Source organism: Saimiri boliviensis, chromosome 14 (genome assembly GCF_048565385.1).
Source record: "Saimiri boliviensis isolate mSaiBol1 chromosome 14, mSaiBol1.pri, whole genome shotgun sequence".
Taxonomy (NCBI): Eukaryota; Metazoa; Chordata; class Mammalia; order Primates; family Cebidae; genus Saimiri; species Saimiri boliviensis.
Window position 1 is genome coordinate 6,975,224 of NC_133462.1, and position 21,205 is coordinate 6,996,428.

A 21,205-nucleotide genomic window follows, 5' to 3' on the forward strand; every position below is an offset into this window, starting at 1 on the left:
CCTGCCGTTGCCAAGGCAACCCGCCGCTGCCAAGGCAACCTGCCATTACAGAGACAGTCTGCCAATAGAGGTGGGCCACCATTGCCAAGGCAGTTCTAACTACCCCCCATATAAACAGGACTGCAGGGAAGTTCACATGGCAGCTGGGTGGAGCCCACAGCAGCTCTGCAAAGCCTCTGCAGGCAGACAGTGACTACGCTGCCTCCTTGCTGGGCAGGGCAGCCCTGGAAAAAAAAAAAAAAAAAAAAAGGGCAGCAGCACAACGGAAACTCATAAAGAAAGCCCTAATTCCCTGGGACAGAGCACCTGGGAACAAAAAGTGGTTTATGAGTTCTGCTGCAACAGACCTAAACGTACCTGCTCAGCAGCTCTGAATGAACAACGGAGCTCACAGCTCAGCATTTGAGCTCCTATAAAGGACAGACTGTCTCCTCAAGCAGCTCCCTGACCCCTGTATATCCAAAGAGTCACCTCATAAAGGAGAGCTCAGACTGACATTTGGCAGGTATCCTTCTGGGACAAAGATCGCAGAAGAAAAAACTGGTAGCAACCCTTACTGTTCTGCAGCCACTGCAGGTGATCCCCAGGCAAGCAGGGCCTGGAGTGGACCTCAGCAGTCCTACAGCAGAGGGGCCAGACTGCTAGAAGGAAAACTAAGAAAGAGAAATAACTGCGTCATCAACAAACAGAACGTCCACTCAGAGACCCAATCTGAAAGTCAGCAACTACAAAGACGACAGGTAGATAAATCCATAAAGATGGGAAGACACCAGCGCAAAAAGGATGAAAACACCCAAAACCAGAACACCTCTGCTCCTACAAGGGACCACAACTCCTCACCAGCAAGGGAACAAGGATGGATGGAGAACGAGTGTGATGAAATGACAGAATCAGACTTCAGACAGTGGGTAGTAAGAAACTTCTGTGAGCTAAAAGAACATGTTCTAACTCAATGCAAAGAAACTAAGAAACTTGAAAAAAGATCTGATGAAATGCTAATGAGAATGGACAACTTAGAAAGGAATATAAGTGAACTGATGGAGCTGAAAAAAACAACACGAGAACTTCATGAAGCATGCACAAGTTTCAACAGCCAAATTGACCAAGCAGAAGAAAGGATATCAGAGGTCAAAGATCAACTCAATGAAATAAAACGAGAAGACATGATTAAGAGAAAAAAGGGTAAAAAGGAATGAATGAAGTCTCCAAGAAATATAGGACTATGTGAAAAGACCTAATCTATGTTTGATAACTGTACCTAAATGCGACGAAGAGAATGAATCCAAGCTGGAAAATACTCCTCAGAATATTATCCAGGAAAACTTCCCCAACCTAGCAAGGCAGGCCAATATTCAAGTCCAGGAAATACAGAGAACACCACAAAGATATTCCTCACGAAGAGCAACCCTAAGGCACATAATCATCAGATTCACCAGGGCTGAAATGAAGGAGAAAATGCTAAGGGCAACCAGAAAGAAAGGTCAGGTTACCTACAAAGGGAGGCCCATCAGACCCACAGCAGATCTCTCAGCAGAAACCCTACAAGCCAGAAGAGTAGGGGCCAATATTCAACATCCTTAAAGAAAAGAACTTTTAAGCCAGAATTTCGTATCTAGACAAACTAAGCTTCATAAGTGAAGGAAAAATAAAATCCTTTGCGAACAAGCAAGTACTCAGAGATTTCGTCACCACCAGGCGTGCTTTACAAGAGCTCCCTGAAAGAGGCTCTACACCAGGCATCCCCAAACTACAGCCCGCGGGCCACATGCGGCCCCCTGAGGCCATTTATCCAGCCCCCCGCCGCACTTCAGGAAGGGGCACCTCTTTCATGGGTGGTCAGTGAGAGGAGCACAGTATGTGGCGGCCCTCCAATGGTCTGAGGGACAGTGAACTGGCCCCCTGTGTAAAAAGTTTGGGGACGCCTGCTCTACACACAGAAAGGAACAACCAGTACCAGCCACTCCAAAAATGTGCCAAATGGTAAAGAGCATCAACACAATGAAGAATCTGCATTGACTAATGGGCAAAACAGCCGGCTGGCACCAAAATGGCAGTATCAAATTCACACATAACAATATTAACCCGAAATGTAAACGGACTAAATACCCCAATCAAAAGACGCGGACTGGCAAATTGGATAAAAAGCCAAAACCCATCAGTGTGCTGTATCCAGGAAACCCATCTCACATGCAAGGATACACAAAGGCTCAAAATAAAGGGATGGAGGGAGATCTACCAAGCAAATGTAGAGCAAAACAAAGCAGGAGTTGCAATTCTCATCTCTGATAAAATAGACTTTAAAGCAACAAAGATCAAAAGAGACAAAGAAGGACATTACATAATGGTAAAAGGATCAATGCAACAAGAAGAGTTAACGATCCTACATATATACACACCCAATACAGGAGCACCCAGATACAAAAGGGCAAGTTCTTAATGACTTACAAAGAGACTTAGACTCCCACACAATAATAGTGGGCGACTTTAACACCCCATTGTCAATATTAGACAGATCAACCAGACAGAAAATTAACAAGGATATCACAGGACTTGAACTCAGACCTGGAACAAGCAAACCTAATAGACATCTACAGAACTCTCCACCCCAAATGCACAGAATATACATTCTTCTCAGCACCACATCACACCTACTCTAAAATTGACCACATAATTGGGAGTAAATCACTCCTCAGCAAATGCAAAAAAATGGAAATCATTGGCCAGGTGCGGTGGCTCAAGCCTGTAATCCCAGCCCTTTGGGGGGCCGAGGCGGGTGGATCACAAGGTTGAGAGATCAAGACCATCCTGGTCAACCTGGTGAAACCCCGTCTCTACTAAAAATACAAAAAATTAGCTGGGCATGGTGGCGCGTGCCTGTAATCCCAGCTACTCAGGAGGCTGAGGCAGGAGAATTGCCTGAACCCAGGAGGCGGAGGTTGCGGTGAGCCGAGATCGCGCCATTGCACTCCAGCCTGGGTAACAAGAGCGAAACTCTGTCTCAAAAAAAAAAAAAAAAAAAAAAAAAAAAAGAATGGAAATCATAACAAACAGTCTCTCAGACCACAGTGAAATCAAGTTAGAACTCAGAATTCAAAAACTAACTCGGAACCACACAGCTTCATGGAAACTGAACAACTTGCTCTTGAATGTTGACTGGATAAACAATGAAATGAAGGCAGAAATAAAGATGTTCTTCCAAACCAACGAGAATGAAGACACAACATACCAGAATCTCTGGGACACATTTAAAGTAATCTCTAGAGGAAAATATATAGCAATAAGTGCCCACATGAGAAGCAAGGAGAGATCAAAAATTGACACCCTATCGTCAAAATTGAAAGAGCTAGAGGAGCAAGATCAAAAAAACTCAAAACCTAGCAGAAGACAGGAAATAACTAATATCAGAGCAGAACTGAAGGAGATAGAGACACAAAAAATCCTTAAAAAAATCAATAAATCCAGGAGCTGGTTTTTTGAAAAGAACAACAAAATAGACCACTAGCCAGATTAATAAAAAAGAAAAGAGAGAATAACCAAATTGATGCAATAAAAAATGATAAAGGGGATCTCACCACAGACTCGACAGAAATTCAAACCATCATCAGAGATTATTACAAACAACTCTATGCACATAAACTAGTAAACCTGGAAGAAATGGATAAATTCCTGGACACTTGCCTCCTCCCAAGTCTAAATCAGGAAGAAGCCAAAACCCTGAACCAGACCCATAACAAGGTCTAAAGTTGAGGCAACAATTAAGAGCCTATTACCCAAAAAAAGTCCAGGTCCATACGGGTTCACAGCCGAATTCTACCAGACACACAAAGAGGAGCTGGTACCATTCCTTCTGAAACTATTCCAAATAATCCAAAAAGAGGGAATCCTTCCCAAATCATTTTATAAGACAAACATCATCCTGATACCAAAACCCAGCAGAGACTCAACAAGAAAAGAAAACTTCAGGCCAATATCCATGATGAACATAGATGCAAAAATCTTCAATAAAATACTGGCAAGCCAATTGCAACAGCACATCAAAAAGCTTATCCACCATGATCAAGTAGGCTTCATCCCAGGGATGCAAGGCTGGTTCAACATACACAAGTCTATAAACATAATTCACCACATAAACAGAACCAAAGACAAAAACCACATGATTATCTCAACTGATGCAGAGAAAGCCTTTGACAAAATTCAACAGCCCTTTAGGCTAAAAACCCTCAATAAACTAGGTATTGACAGAACATATCTCAAAATAATAAAAGCTATTTATGACAAACCAACAGCCAATATCATACTGAATGGGCAAAAACTGGAAGTACTCCCTTTGAAATCTGGCACTAGACAAGGATGCCCTCTCTCACCACTCCTATTCAATATAGTACTGGAAGTTCTAGCCAGAGCAATCAGGCAAAAAAAAAAGAAATAAAGGGTATTCAAATAAGAAAGGAGGAAGTCAAATTGTCTCTATTTGCAGATGACATGATTGTATATCTAGAAGATCCCATCGTCTCAGCCCAAAATCTCCTGAAACTGATAAGCAACTTCAGCAAAGTCTCAGGATACAAAATCAATGTGCAAAAATCACAAGCATTCCTATACACCAGTAAGACTTAAAGAGAGCCAAATCAAGAACGAACTGCCATTCACAATTGTCACAAAGAGAATAAAATACCTAGGAATACAACTAACAAGGAACATAAAGGACCTCTTCAAGGAGAACTACAAGCCATTGCTCAACGAAATAAGAGAGGACACAAACAGATGGAGAAACATTCCACATTCATGGTTAGGAAGAATCAATATCATGAAAATGGCCATACTGCCCAAAGTAATTTGCAGATTCAATGCTATCCCCATCAAGCTACCAATGACCTTCTTCACAGAACTGGACAAAAACACCTTAAACTTCATATGGAACCAAAAGAGAGCCCGCATAGCCAAGTCAATTCTAAGCAAAAAGAACAAAGCAGGAGGCATCACACTACTGGACTTCAAACTATACTACAAGGCTACAGTAATCAAAACAGCATGGTACTGGTACCAAAACAGAGATATAGACCAATGGAACAGGACAGAAGCCTTGGAGGCAACATAACATATCTACAACCATCTGATCTTTGACAAACCCGATAAAAACAAGCAATGGGGAAAGGATTCCCTGTTCAATAAATGCTGTTGGGAAAACTGGCTAGCCTTGTGCAGAAAGCAGAAACTGGACCCCTTCCTAACACCTTACACTAAAATTAACTCCAGATGGATTAAAGACTTAAACATAAGACCTAACACCATAAAAACCCTAGAAGAAAATCTAGGCAAAACCATTCAGGACATAGGCGTAGGTAAGACTTCATGACCAAAACACCAAAAGCATTGGCAACAAAAGCCAAAATAGACTAATGGGACCTAATCAAACTCCACAGCTTCTGCACGGCAAAAGAAACAGCCATTAGAGTGAATCAGCAACCAACAGAATGGGAAAAAATTTTTGCAATCTATCCATCTGACAAAGGGCTGATATCCAGAATTTACAAAGAACTAAAACAGATTTACAAGAAATAAACAAACAAGCCCATTCAAAAGTGGGCAAAGGATACGAACAGACACTTTACAAAAGAAGACATACATGAGGCCAACAAACATGAAAAAAGTGCTCATCATCACTGGTCATTAGAGAAATGTAAATCAAAACTACATTGAGATACCATCTCACACCAGTTAGAATGGCGACTGTTAAAAAATCTGGAGACGACAGATGCTGGAGAGGATGTGGAGAAATAGGAACACTCTTACACTGTTGGTGGGAGTGTAAATTCGTTCAACCATTGTGGAAGGCAGTGTGGCAATTCCTCAATGACCTAAAAATAGAAATCCCATTTGACCCAGCAATCCCATTACTGAGTATATATCCAAAGGATTATACATCGTTCTACTATAAAGACACATGCACACGAATGTTCATTGCAGCACTGTTTACAATAGCAAAGACCTGGAACCAACCCAAATGCCCATCAATGATAGACTGGACAAGGAAAATATGGCACATATACACCATGGAATATTATGCAGCCATCAAAAACAATGAGTTCATGTCCTTTGTAGGGACATGGATGAACCTGGAAACCATCATTCTCACCAAACTGACACAAGAGCAGAAAATCAAACACCACATGTTCTCATTCATAGGCGGGTGTTGAACAATGAGAACACATGGACACAGGGAGGGGAGCACTACACACTGGGGTCTGTCGGGGGGAAATAGGGGAGGGATAGCGAGGGGTAGGGAGTTGAGGAGAGATAGCATGGGGAGAAATGCAAGATAGAGGTGATGGGGAAGAAGGCAGCAAACCACACTGCCACGTGTGTACCTATGCAACAATCTTGTATGTTCTTCACATGTACCCCAAAACCTAAAATGCAATAAAATAAATAAATACGCGTTAGTCACCAAAACTCAAAAAAGTAATCAGCATCGCAACCAAGGATGGATCATACAACAGAAACTAGTACCAAGTTACCTTTTCTTATTTGCTGTTAAAATGACATTTTAAAACAACACCAAAAGTTAAGTTGGGGTTAAAACTTTTGTGCAGAAAAGATTTCATATAGCAGGCAAAGGACTGACATGCTTAGAAAGGCCCACATGCAAGGCTGGCCCCTTGGCAGGTGTTTAGAGATTGAGAGAGTTCCCACCATTCCCTGAGAAGAATGGCTCACTGTGTCTAAAGCGTTTACAGAAACAACGTGCTTCCTCTGAACAGATGCTTTCCTTCTGGAGTCTGGAATTTGAGTACATGTGAGGGAGAGCAACCTCCATTTAAAACTCGGTACTGAGTCTCTAATGAGATGCTGGTACTGGTAGACCTCACTGCACATGTGTTGCCAAAATGTGAGGCTGGAAGAATTAAGCAGATCCTGGGAACTCCACAGGAGAGACTCCTGGAAGCTTGTCACGGTTTCCTCCAGACTGGACCAAATGCACCTTTTCCCTCTAATTTTGCCTGTACCCTTTCATTGTAGTAAATTAAAGATCTGAGTATGACTATTTTCTGAGTCCTGTGAGACATTCTAGTGAATCACCAAACCTGGGAGTGGTCTTGGGAAACCCTTGACCCAAATGCATCATAGAAGATTTTTACTAAGTTGATATATGTGACTGTCATCAGATGGTAACTTCACAGAATAACTTTCCCTAATCTGTTTATTCTTTTCTCCTTGATATTTGACAGAGATTCTTGTATTTCTGTATCTAACTGAATAAAGCCATAAAAGGAATAAATGAAACAATTATTTCAGAAAATAATGTGAAGCAGCAATCCTAGTTTAACCAGAGTACAAAATAGAGAATCTTGATGATTGACAGTATGTTCTACAATACAAATGTTTCTTAAAAAAAAAAAAAATGAAAAGATAGTCAAACTTCTCCAACTCAAGTGGAGCTTAATTTCTTTTAATAACAATTGTGCAGGCCACGTGCAGTAGCTCACACCTGTAAAATCCTAGCATTTTTGGGAGGCTGATGCCGAAGGATTACTTGAGCTCAGAAGTTCCAGATCAGCCTGGACAATATAGTGAGACCTCATCTAAAAAATACATACAGACATACAAATGTACATACATAGATACCTTAAAAAGAAAAATAGCTAAGCACGGTGGTGTATGCCTGCAGTCCCAGCTATTTGGGAGGCTGAGGAAAGGATCATTTAAGGCCAGGAAGCAGAAGTTGCAGGGAGCCAAGACTGCACCACTACACTCAAGTACTGGCAACAGAAGGAGACACTGTTTCGAAAATAAACAGATAAATCAAACAATAAATAATTGTGTATCCAGCTAGATGTAACCACACATAACTATGGTCCCAGCTACTCAGGAGGATGAGGTAGGAGGACTGATTAAACCCAGAAGTTCGAGGTTACAGTAAGCTGTAATTGTACCACTGAACAGACACTGTATTCTAGCCTAGGCAACATAGAGACCCCATTTCTTGTAGTAATAATTATTATTAATTTAAGTAACTTGTGTAACTGGAGGACTCATCATTCAAGTCACCTGGATACCTGGAGAAAAACACATGAACACTGAGTAAAGTATACCAGCCTACTACTGATCATACAGTTCCTTTCACTTGCTTGTAATCTTTTTATTTCTTATAATACTAGAAACATGGTTCACCCATTAAAGGCAGTTCATCACAGAACAAGTCAAAACGTCCAAAGAACTGCATCCAAAGTGCAGGACGTGTTATCCGCTCTCCCCACAAATAGTGGATTTGATCATAAAGAATCAGCAGGACTTAATTATCAGTGTGTACACAGGCAAGTGTAAGAGCACGTGTGTGTGTGCCTATGTGCAAGTGTGTATATGTGTGTGTATATGTGCGTGTGTATGTCCGTGTGTGTGCATGTGTATGTGTGTATATGTGCACGTGTGTGTATGTGCATGTGTATGTGTATATGTGCGTGTGTACATGTGCACATGTGCACATGCACGTGTGTATGCATGTGGGTATATGTGCATGTGTGCATGTGTACGTGTGTATATGTGCACAAGTGTATATGTGCATGTGTATATGTGCACGTGTATGTGTGCATGTGTATGTGTGCACGTGTGTGTATACGTGCATGTGTGTGTATATGTGTATGTATAGGTGCAGGTGTATATGCATGTGCATGTGTATGTGTGTGTGTGTGTGTGTAAACTATGACAGATAAAACCATTCTGCTTATGTAAGAATATGTAACATAACTTGTACTTCTCACAAAGGAATTGTTTTTCTGTCTTCTGCACTCAGTAGATATCTCCAAAACATAATCCCCAATTTGTATGGGTGCACGCTGGTTCAGTTTTACAGTTCTTATTGCCATTTACTTATGGTACGAGAAACGGATTGGTGAGTTCCCAGTTCTAAAGGTAGTTACTTTCTTAGTGACACATATTAATACATAATACAGTTCACCCTTGAACAGCAAGGGTTCCAACTGTAGGGATTTACTTATATGCAGATTTTCTTCTGCCTCTGAACGCCGCAGACAGCAAGATCCACCCCTCCTCTTCTTCCTCAGCCTAATCAACCCGAAGATAATGAAGATGAAGGATTTGTGAGGATCCTCTTATGTTTTATAAGAAGTCAACGTTTTTTCTGATGATTTTTCTAACAGTTTCGTTGCCCTAGCTTACTTTGTTGTAAGAACACAGTATATAACAATGCAGCACAAATGAAATGGGTTTTAATGGACTGTTTCTGTTATCAGGAAGGCTCCCAGTCAATGGTGGGTTATTAGTAGCAAAGATGGGGAAATTAAAAGTTATACTCACATTTTCAGCTGCACAGGGATTAGAGTCCCTAACCCCCACATTATTCATGGGTCAACTATATTTACTTACTAAATGCAAACAATTTATTATAAAAATGAAATGGAAGATCCATAAGTATAACAAGTTCAATTTGTTATAATGTGACTATAGAGAAAACATACAGCATACTAACAACAATCTTTTTTCTTATTTATGCAAAATATATTATATAGAATTTTAGGAATTGTAATTAAGTAAATGATTTTTTTCAGATGATACTGTTTCAGATTACAAATTAGATACAACTACCTTCTTAAATAACTGAATTGCGAACTAAAAAAGTTAAATTTTGGAAATTAATTTACAAATATATATATTTGCAGTTTACACATTTTTAAACTGGTCTTTTTCCATTAAAACTACCTTAATCTTACATCTTACTTTCTTTTATCAAGAGTAGGACCAACAAAATAAATGAGAAATTTACTATCAGCAGTCTTACTTGCATTGAAGTATCTACTTTTTATGTTCCAAAATTTGGTGTCAAATTCTATGTATAAAAAAGTAATAAATAAAATTGCTATTTTAATACTGAAATAAAAAATAGTTACCAAACCTATTAAATTCTTAAACCATTTCAGGCAATATCAGCGCTAATACTAGAACTTTAATTTATTAGTTGTATTTATTGTGGCTTGTAATTCTGGGCATTTTAGCTAATTCATAACTTATAACTAAATTTACATGTAAATATTTTATTATCTCATTAAAATAGACAACATAATTGTCCCTATTACTGAGCTCATCAATTACAAAAGAGCAGGAAATTAACAGATGTCAAAACCTGGCTTGGACAAACACCACTCCTTCTCTACCTCCTCAAACTCTGAGCTGGCACATCTGTGCCAGGATGCTGGATCTCCATGGTCCGCTGCAACTAACAGAGAAGAAAAACCCCTGCTTTTACTGTTTTTCAGGTTTCTGAAGGAAATGCAAGTTGACATTTTCCCATTTCCAAGACATGTACTAATAACATATTTGCATGTAACACCCCGTATGTTACTCAGCTCTGTTCTCCTTTCATACATCACCGTACAGCAATAGTTTTATAGTGAAAATCACAATTTTAATATCGGGTATCTCCTGTTTTGGTTTGACTCACACTGCTTCCTTGGAGCTGGTCAAGAAATAGTCAAATGACCTCCCAGGGGCAATGCACAATATGCAATGCTTTATGAATCTGTGTGTCATCCTTAGGCAGCAGCCATGCTGATGCTTATCTGCTACTGATCCAGTTTTAAAGTATGTGCTGCTGAAGCGAGTACAAAACCCTGTTTTATACAGGGATACTCATGAGTCATAGATGAAGCTTAGCTCTGTTCAATCCAACTCACCTACCTGAGATTCAGAGAATTTTACTGAATGGCGTCCCGTGAGGTGCAACTTTAAAATATACTTAAAACTTGAGGAAGATACGCAAATAGCCTGGGAGACTTTCATTCTTGTAGAAAGAGATTACCTGAGGGGCCAACTGCAAGTCGCTTCCCACTGCTTTGCGGACAGGTAACATGGAACCTTCTGCTCTCTAACCAAAGCTGCTGCACAGGATATAAAAAAGCCTCAGGATAAAATCTGATAGCAAAAGGGAAAGGGGAACTCCCATCTCTTCCCACAGCATTATTTGAACATTCAAATAATTCAAATATTCGTGGGAACAATCTCAACTAATATTTGTCAGAGAAAAGACCAACAGGGCTCTCAAAGGATAACTTACCATGAAGGTCTAGGCTAAGTCTAGCTAAGATGTGGGCTCCAAATAAAGTTTTTAGTGTAGGGGAAGCATCAATCTGCTCACTATTTGTGTGGGTAAAGCTAGGAGGCCTGGCTCCCAGAGCAGGGTGCTGGGAGCAATGGCTGAGCATATGTACATAATTTAATAAACACTGTAGCTTTGAACTCCATGTATGAATCACCATGAAAACTGAGGGGTCTGAATCAGTGAATGCATCCTGGTGGCAAAGGTCAATCATTATCAGATTGCAGGACCAGTTACAATGGCATCGATACAGCAAGTGAATCCGTGGAAACAACAGAATAATTAGAATGGCCTCCGTTCCTCCTTCTGACTCGTAAAGAAAGATTGCCTTCCCCGGACTTGGAAACACCTTAGTTTCCTGGAAAATTCAAAGAGGAAGATACAGAAGACAGCCCCAGGGGACAGTACAAGATTTTCTGCTAAATTGAACTTTTCAAGACCCAGTAACTCATTGGAAAGTCAGGCCAGGCATGGCGGACGGCACTTTGACAGGCCGAGGCAGGAGGATCACTTATGCTCAGGAGTTCAAGACCGGCCTACGCAACATAGTGAGACCTGGCCTCTTAAAAAACAAACAAACAAAAAAACAAAAGGAAGAAAAAAGAAGTCAAAGATGTGTCTCTATTTTTATCTGATGCATGAGGATTATACTTAGAATAACATGAACCACACTGAGATCCCTAGGGATAAAGGTCTTAAAAGCCCTGAAAGAATCCTGCATTCTACTTCTAACTAATCCAGCCTTCTGCTTGATTTCTAGCTAAAAAGTGGACTAACTCTTGCTATTTCAAACGACCTGAACCAAACTATGAACTCTCACCTAATGTGTAAGATTCAATGGTTGCAATTATTTTAAACATCAATTTAGTATTAACAGATTGTATTATTTAATGCAAACACCTTGTCAAACCATGATAAACAGCATAATCCTCTGCATCTCATACACACACATCTTGAGTAAAGACATTAATATCTTGCTGAAGAAAAACACTGACAATACCTGATGAGCCAAAATCTACAGGAAGCATGAGGGCTGCTCTAAAATAACAAACAACTCCATTCAAGAACTTTAATAAAGTCACTAGTAAGCAGCTAGTTTGATACGCTTTATCAATTTCATATCCTGCCTGTCAATGTAGACATAATAACCGTTTACATGTACCAGCTTGTGTCTGTAAGCATCTTGGGTGCTCAGTGTTCATCTTTGTAAATTATCACCAAGGCTAAAAGAAAAGGGACAACATGGAAGGCTCTTGTTGCACTGGGGTATGACACAATACAAGCTGCTAACCTGTAGTCCCCTGACGGCCAAGAAACTGGGCTGAGGTCACTTATCTAAAGTAGGCAAAGATTTACATGAAGATTCCCCATTGCTTTCCTAGTCTGATATGTTGTCATTCACATCAGCTAGGGGTCACATAAGAGCTATCTACAGCCTGAAAAATAATAATAATAATAATAATAATAATAATAATAATAACGGCAATACTAGTAGTCATAAACTAAAAGTCCACATTTCAAAAATTAATAAAACAAATACAGGCCGGGCACGGTGGCTCAAGCCTGTAATCCCAGCACTTTGGGAGGCCAAGGCGGGTGGATCATGAGGTTGAGAGATCGAGACCATCCTGGTCAACATGGTGAAACCCCGTCTCTAATAAAAATACAAAAAATTAGCTGGGCATGGTGGCGCGTGCCTGTAATCCCAGCTACTCAGGAGGCTGAGGCAGGAGAATTGCCTGAACCCGGGAGGCGGAGGTTGCGGTGAGCCGAGATCGCGCCATTGCACTCCAGCCTGGGTAACAAGAGCGAAACTCCGTCTCAAAAAAAAAAAACCAAATACAAAAATCTTTAGCTAATGTAAGATTACAAGACCAAAAACATCAGATTTCAAATAACAAACACTCTGTAAGAGAAAACGAATCCTACCCTATGTTCTTGATGTTGCTTAGTCCAAATATTTGCTTTTCTACCTGATTATTTGTGTTGATATTTCTCACTATATGCCAATAATTATGTTAATCTTATTAATGTTTCTGATTTGAGTGACTCCACTCTACAACACTCAGGTTTTTATTTTAAACAAGAACTACTGTACTCTCTCAGCCTATCAACAGCACGTACATTCACTTGGTTTTTCACTAAAAATTCCACGATTTGCTGTCTCTTGCAAATTACAGCAAATAAAAGTGGTGTGTTTCCGTCCCATAAAACAGCAACAACAACAACAACAAATTCACAAAATTACATATTCCTCAAATGAACTAAAAATCTTCTCTAAGATGTTTCAACTTCAACATACAATATAGAAAGGAAGTAAATGAAAACCAGGCCCTTCCTTCTCACTCCTCTGTGCTTTCTGACGTGCTGCTCCCTGCCTTGCAAACACCCCTCCTCTGCCTCCCCACATTAACTGTGGTCATCGCCAGAATTGCCTTCACACAAACCAGTCCCAAGAATCCTTGCTTTGATCACAGCACTTAGCATGTTATATTGTAATCACTTGATTGTTTCCCACTGAAACAAGAGCTTCTTGAGGGTCAGGCCTGTATCTCTTATCTCTACAGCCCCCAAAAACCTAAAACATTGTAGCAAATTTTTTTACAGAAATTAATGATCTAAATTATTATCTCTAGAGCAGTGTTTCTTAAACTACATTCCAAAGAATATTTGCTTGTTGTACCCCAAGAGAAAGACTCCATGACAATCTGCATATGAGAAGTATAACAAAACTGTATTTTATAACCGACAATCAAGAAATCTCTGGAACTGTACCTAATACACATCTGACAATAGTTTTTGTGGCAAATATTAACATTTAAGGAATTAAGAGTTTCAGAGAGCCGGGCGTGGTGGCTCAAGCCTGTAATCCCAGCACTTCGGGAGGCCGAGGCGGGTGGATCAAGAGGTCAGGAGATCGAGACCATCCTGGTCAGCATGGTGAAACCCCGTCTCTACTAAAAATACAAAAATTAGCTGGGCATGGAGGCGCGTGCCTGTAATCCCAGCTACTCAGGAGGCTGAGGCAGGAGAATTGCCTGAACCCAGGAGGCGGAGGTTGCGGTGAGCCGAGATCGCACCATTGCACTCCAGCCTGGGTAACAAGAGCGAAACTCTGTCCTCCGTCTCAAAAAGAAAAAAAAAAAAAAAAAAAAAAAAAAGAGTTTCAGAGATACAGTTTCCAGAGCTTCCCGATACAGCTGGAGGTTCCCTCTGCGTGGTACAAACTTGCTTGACTCACTTCTATCAATGATGTTAGGCTCCCAGATGCCAATGTCAGGCACTCCTGCTCCAAACAGGCCACTAAGGAAATGAGCTCTGACTTAAGAGTGATTGGCTTCAAATGTACATATTTTCCATATTATTAAACAGTCTGTGGGTTTCTTTTAATACAAGGGAACAGATTTTTTATCTTAATTGCTATAAAGCTCACTATGCTCTGTGTAAGAGAGAGAGAGGTTTAAAAATTTAAAAATAAATATTAAAAAAAAAACAAACCCAAAGCTCAGCAAGAAATTCTATTCTCAATTGTAATGGTAATGCTGGGACCCTAATGCAACTCTACTTTTTAAATCCATTTGTATTGGTTTCCATTTAAATGGCTACTTAAAATTATTTTTTATTTCAGGCTAAATATAAAGCAAGTACAAATACAACGGCTTATCAATGAAAGTTCTCGTACTGATCCCTATGGGTTATTTCTAGCGTAATGAAAGTAAGTCACTTGCATTTCTAAGGAAGATTGCTGAGGAGAAAAATGTCTGCAATATTCATAAACTATCCAACACAACCAGGAATAACCGAAAAAAAAACTTCTGGGCATTCGTATTGGAAGGTGATTATTTGTGGTATAGATAAAAAGAGTTTTAAACTAAAATCTAAAATCCAACCCCATAACTGAAGGATTTATATAATCTATAGACTATATATTATAAACAAATACACACTGACTTAAAAGCCTTGAAATCTTTATCAAAATAAACTACAACATAAGAGTTGTAAACTCAAATACTTAAAAGGACAAAGGAAGGTGATCTGAGTAAGGAAAGAACTGACATGGGCACACTAGCAAACTGGAGAATAGACGCCTTTTATAAAGGCGCTACCTCTGCGCAGCAGGCCAACAGTTGTAGAAACCCAGAGGACACCATACTTGATTTTTTAGGACAAGTCTGGAGTCCAGATTTCTGCATAAGTCTTCTAAATTTTACACGTTGACTCAATTAATAGAAGCAAACAAATCTGTGCACATTTAGAATATAGCCCTTTTATGTTTGCTATGAATGTGTAACTAAATGGCTGCGTATAATTCAAGTTTTTGCATGGAAAGTATTTTCTTTCTCTAGTATCCTATGGTTTACTAAAAAATCAGGTCCTCATATGTAATAAAAATTGCTATTAAGACTCATAATACCCATTTCAAGAATTTTTCCAACATGTATTCATTTACAATCTATTTGTATATAATTTTCCCAGATTGTTACACAAATAGTTTATATGACTGCCAAAACTAAATTATTTCTATGGAAATTCTTTCAATCAAAAGAATTTTTATTTATATCAAATTTATAAATGAATTTCCTAGAAAATGAAAACACACATCTCATCTGAATATATATGTAATAAATACTTTTCAGGTATGCTTTCTTTAATTTCTCACTTTTTTTCTGATACACAGGCAGTTTTAATTTTCAGTTTGCTAAATCAACCTTCAGAATGCCTGCCTCTGAGGTCATTCTTAGGAAGGCTTCGTGAGCATAAAATATACCTGTAAAATAAGCATTTGTGTTTCCTTCTGATACTTTTCTCACTTGCATATGTAAAAGTTTCAGTCTGTGTTCCATCAGGCACTCATGTTTGTGATACATAATTTCATTAGTTTTCTTCAAAAAGCAGGCATTTTTTCATCAATAATTCATGCTTTCCTATTTGTATCTGTTAACATTGTGAAGCCTTACATATATCTTACATCATTTCAGTGTTTCTGGATTTCCTATTCTGCTCCATGCATTTATCTGTATTTTCAGCTGTTAGTAAACAATAATTATGAAAATTAATAGCACATTTTAATATCTAAAGAAGCCACTATTTTTTCAGTCCGTTATAAAATTATTTAAAATGTCATCCCAATAGTAAAAGACAGCAGGTGTCGTGCAAAAATGCTAAAACCTTGATATTTTCATTCGGTTTATGTAAAATCGATACACACAGAAAGAGCTCACATTTTGAGAAAAACATGTCTTCTCATTTAAGAGCACAAACCCCACCTCCCACTTCCAAGTTTCCCTCTAAGACCCTTCAGTAAAGAACCGATCTATGTAAAACGGGCAGTTTTATCTGAGAAATTTTCGCCTACTGAAAACGACTCCCGGTATTTTTGATAGGGGAATGAGTTCTCTCAGTAGGGACCTCCTGCAATGTATAAAACACCACGTTTTAAACGTGAACGTTAAAATAACAACACCGTATACGCCTAACTTTGTGAGTTAAATCACTCACATTCTCCACCAAGCGCTCCAGCCGGGGAATCAGGAGGGATAAAGCAGCTGACGCGCATTTGGCTCCGCTGCTCCGAGGGTGCCCGGCGCCCTCCAAGGCCGGGTGCCAGGGGGGAAGCCGGGCCTCGGGAACCCTCCCACCCGGGCTGAGCCCCGCTACCTGTGCGGCGTGTCCGGGGCGTCCAGGCCTCCGCTCCCGTGCGCCAGGCAGCTCCACCTCCGCGGCGTCGCCCCAGACAGCCGCCCTGCGGATCCTCCGCGGTTCCGCGACACGGATTTGGTGCCCGGAAGCGGTGTAGCTGGGGGTCTGGGCCTCGTGTGGGGTGTCAGAACCTGAGGTTCTGCTCTGCCTTGGCCCCTGGCTCCCGAAGTCGAGGAGCTTTAAGGTGGTGACTTCCCGGATCCCCAGCAACCAGCTCCTGAGCCGCGGCTCCTCCCACCACCACCTGGCGCCAATCCCCAATCTGCATCCCAGATCCGCTTTCCCGCCCAGAATCCGCGATCCAGCTGGGTCCACTACAGCCTTCAGCAGCAACACGCGCAGCCTCCGACCTCTCAGACCCAGGGAGCCCCGCAAGGCCCTTAGGCGCGCGCCTGCGCCGCGGTGGCCACCCAGCTCCCGGAAGCCGCTCCCAGGTGCGCGCAGGCAGGTGGGGCTGCAGCTCCGGAGGAATCGCTGGGCTCCGGGTTCTCCTGGGCTCGCCCAGGCTGCCAGAGGACCACAGGCACAGGATCGCAGGCGCGCATTTTATATCACAAACATGAGATCCTGATGCAACATTATCTTTTGTATGTTTTTTTTTTCCTTATCTTTGGAACATTATCAGTCCTTACATATATCTCATATAGTGGAGGAGGCGGCGGCCTGTCTGACCCTGCAGCTGCCCCACTCATCCTCAAATGGAGATCGGGTCTGGCATGGGCACTCCGCAGCACTGGAGCGGCGGTGCGGATGGCCTGCCTTCAGCGCTAAGTCTCTGGCCCTGGGGTCTGCCTGGCAGGTGTCAGGGATCGGAGACGTGTGGAAAGTCAGGGGTTGCTCCTTCCCCCACCGGCCCCCACTGCTGCCCATGCTGGATGGGCAGTTAGCAGGTGCAGCTCTGGTACTGGCGCAGGATGGCGGAGCTTCCCTTGGGTGGCGTCAGGATCGCCAAGTGCACAGCCCATCCGGTCTGAGGGTCCGCTCCTCATGGACACCTCTCTGGATCCTGGGCCCCTGTGCTGGGCACTCTGCATCCACACCGATAAGACTGAGCGGCTGCTGGTGGGGCTCACTGCCTGACTTTGCCGCCTGGGTGCCCAGCCTCAGGATTCCTGCTGCTGCGGATCTGGGCCTCGTGTGGGGTGTCCAGCCACTTGCTGCTCCCATGCCACATCTGGGCTGCAGGGGTGATCGGGTGCCGGCGGTGGATGGGGGCCCGCGTACCTGATGTCCTTAGGGTCAAGCGCATCGCCCGCCCACCTGAGGGTCTGCTCTGCCTTGGCCTCCTCCAAGAGCTCAGGGCCCACCAAGCGGCAATTTTGGAATACTTAAATTGAAGGAAAGAGTCTTTCTCTCTCTCTGAGAAATAAACGGTGATTTTGTTTTCTTTTGTTTTTGATACTCAGCTACAGCACAAAACAAAGGTGATGCAAAGGTGATGGCCCACAGCCAGTTCCTCTATTGATTATCTCTAGACACAAACGTTCAACATAACTGCTTTGGTTGAAACCTGCACCTCAGCACTTACATATGCCTACAGATCTGTTCCGTCACAACTGTTTGATTTACAATTATTTAATACACAATTATTTCACAATAATTTAATACCCAAACTATTTTTAATAGTTTACCACCTCTGAAATCCTGAATTATTCATTTTTTTGTTTATAAAACCATTGCTATAGTAAGAGAGCAGAATCACAAAACTCACATTTTATTGGGTTACAAAGTCCAAAATAAAATTCCCTGCACAGGACTCTTGGGCGGTTTTTTGCAGGATCAGCCTGCTCCTCCCTTGGGGCCTACCTATTTTTTCTATAATAAGCTCTTTACACTGCATTTTCAATGAAGTTATCTGCCATCTTTGTACTGCCTCTTGATGAAAATCTTTCTTCCAAGTTAGACAAGAACTGGGACATCAGCTCTTTCCAGTAATAGCCCCGTATCAGTTCAAATTTCCAGAACTGTGGGTGCTGAATAACTGGCACTGACTTTAAGTGGCAGAAGGAGGCCAGTAGGGGGCGCCAGCCATCACACTGGGGAGAGGGCCCTGCAGTGTCCCCAGCTGCCCGCAGGGGGCGTCCCAATACACTGTGAGCAAGATGGCCCTGCGGTGTCCCAGCTGCCAGCATGGGGTGTGCCGCCACCACACTGAGAGCCAGAGGACCCTGCAGTGCCCCACGCAGCCAGCAGGGGACACGTGGGCACCACACCATGAGCAAGAGGACCCTGCAGTGCTCTGGTTGCCAGTACGTGGGTGTTGCCACGACACCATGAGCAAGAGGGTCTTGCAGTGCCCCCGTGGCCAGCGGGGGGCGTACACTGCGAGGAAGAGGGCCCAGCAGCACAGGCGCCACACTGAGAGCAAGAGGAGGCTGCACTGCCCTGGTTGCCAGCAGGGGGCGTGTTGCCACTACACTGTGAGCACGAGGGCCCTGCGGTGTCCCGGGGGGCCAGCAGGGGGCGACCAAGCCCGCCTTTTCAGATTCCTGAGGCTTTGGGGTCACAGCCGTCTGCAGAGCTGCGCTCTCCTCAGCACAGCCCTGGGGGGCACTGCAAGGGTGGAGCTGCGTCCTCAGCACAGACCCTGGGGCGGGGTGTCTTACTGTAGGAGGGCCTTGCAGTGGCCCTAGCTGCTAGCAGTGGGCGCGGGCACAGCACCGTGAGCATGAGGATCCTGTACTGCTCGGGTGCCAGCAGGGGGCGCCCCAGCCCACGTTTTCACATGGCAGACACATGGTGCTGTGACGCAACACAATGCACACATGCACCATGACGCCATGCGAGGCACGCAAGCGCGTGCGTCACCTGAAAAGGCGGGCTCAGGTGCCCCTTGCTGGTGGCCAGGGCACTGCAGGGCTCTCTTGCTCATGGTGTGGTGCCCGTGTGTCCCCTGCTGCCTGCGTGGGGCACTGTAGGGTCCTCTGGCTCTCAGTGTGGTGGCAGCCACCCCATGCTGGCAGCTGGGACACTGCAGGGCCATCTTGCTCACAGTGTAGTGGCCGTACGCCCCCTGCTGGCTGCTGGGGACACTGCAGGGCCCTCTTCTTCCCAACGTGATGGCTGGCGCCCCCTACTGGCCTCCTTCTGCACCATTTAAAAGTCAGAGTGCCATTATTCAGCACCCACAGTTCTGGAAATTCGAACTGAAATGAGGCTAAGAGCTGATGTCCCAGTTCTTGTCTAACTTGGAAGAAAGATTTTCATCAAGAGGCAGTACAAAGATGGCAGATAACGTCACTGAAAATAAACAGTGTAAAAAGGTTATTGTAGGAAAAATAGGCCCCAAGGGAGGAGCAGGCTGATAGTGCAGGAAAACAGCCTAAGAGCCCTGTGCAGGGAATTTTATTTTGGACTTCTTCACATTCCCGCTTCTGTCTCGAGTCTCCACCTGTTTTCTTTGGGTTGGTTTGTTTGGTTTTTTTTTTTTTTTGCTCCTGCCTTAGGTCCCCGACTTGCCCGTCTTAGGCTTGTGGGACCTCCTCACTGTTGGTTAAGGCACATGTGTGGTGATCAATCCAAATCCAATATTGGGGCTGGCTCCTTCCCACCTCCCAGGAAGGCCCTACAGTGGTCACGTATGTACCTCCTGTGCCTATCTCTTTTGAATGTCCTTCTCTGCCGTAGTCTGTAATTACGGTGCCAGGTCTCTCTGAAGAACATCCCCTTTGTCCTTCTGATCAGCACGTAGCTAGCAATTTTCTGACATTTTAGCTGTAGAGTGAATGATGATTGGGGCATCCTAAGAGGAGTTCTAGGGTGTTTCTTTCTGCATAGGGACCTCTTCTTCCTCCTACCCACAACTGACAAGCGCCCATCCACTCCAGCATTAGAGATGCTATTAATATATAAATCTTTTATGGATCCTCCAGATGAGCCTTCCCACCACGTTCATGTCTAGCTATTTACCTACTCTAACAGAGCCCACTATCCTGTGTCTTTCCCAAAAGCAGTGAAGGAACGATTCACTGGAAATCACAGGAAATGAAATGAATGTAGATGAAAACTTTACAACTTACACAAATAATCACTCAAAATCATCCTTACACTAAAAATGCAAAACTGTATAATTCTAGAAGAAAACACAGAATAAAAGCTATATGCCCTTGGGTTCAGTAATGAATTTTAACAAACAACACAAAGTGTCAATACACACAGAACAAATCCGCTTAAGCGGATTTTTTTAAATGTTAAAAGTGTATACTCTGTAAAAGACCTTGTTAAGAGAATAAAAAGACAAGCCACATACTGAAAGAAAATATTTACAAAATACAGATTTGAGAAAGAATTTGTATTCCATATACAAAAAAATCTTAAAACTAAGTAAAACAGCCCAATTAAAGATGTACACAAATCTGAACAGACACCTCATCAAAGGATTTAAGAGAAACCAGC

General features: G+C 42.5%; 1 protein-coding gene and 1 non-coding gene across 3 annotated transcripts in view; both read right to left on the minus strand.

The window, feature by feature from the left end:
* Positions 1-21,205, minus strand: part of LOC101049057 (myeloid cell surface antigen CD33-like) — a 90,091-nt gene that overhangs the window by 56,878 nt on the left and 12,008 nt on the right. The window lies entirely within an intron of this gene.
* LOC120362867 (U6 spliceosomal RNA) lies at positions 10,511-10,619 on the minus strand. Its single transcript, XR_005578662.1, has one exon. It is a non-coding gene; the product is annotated as a U6 spliceosomal RNA (small nuclear RNA).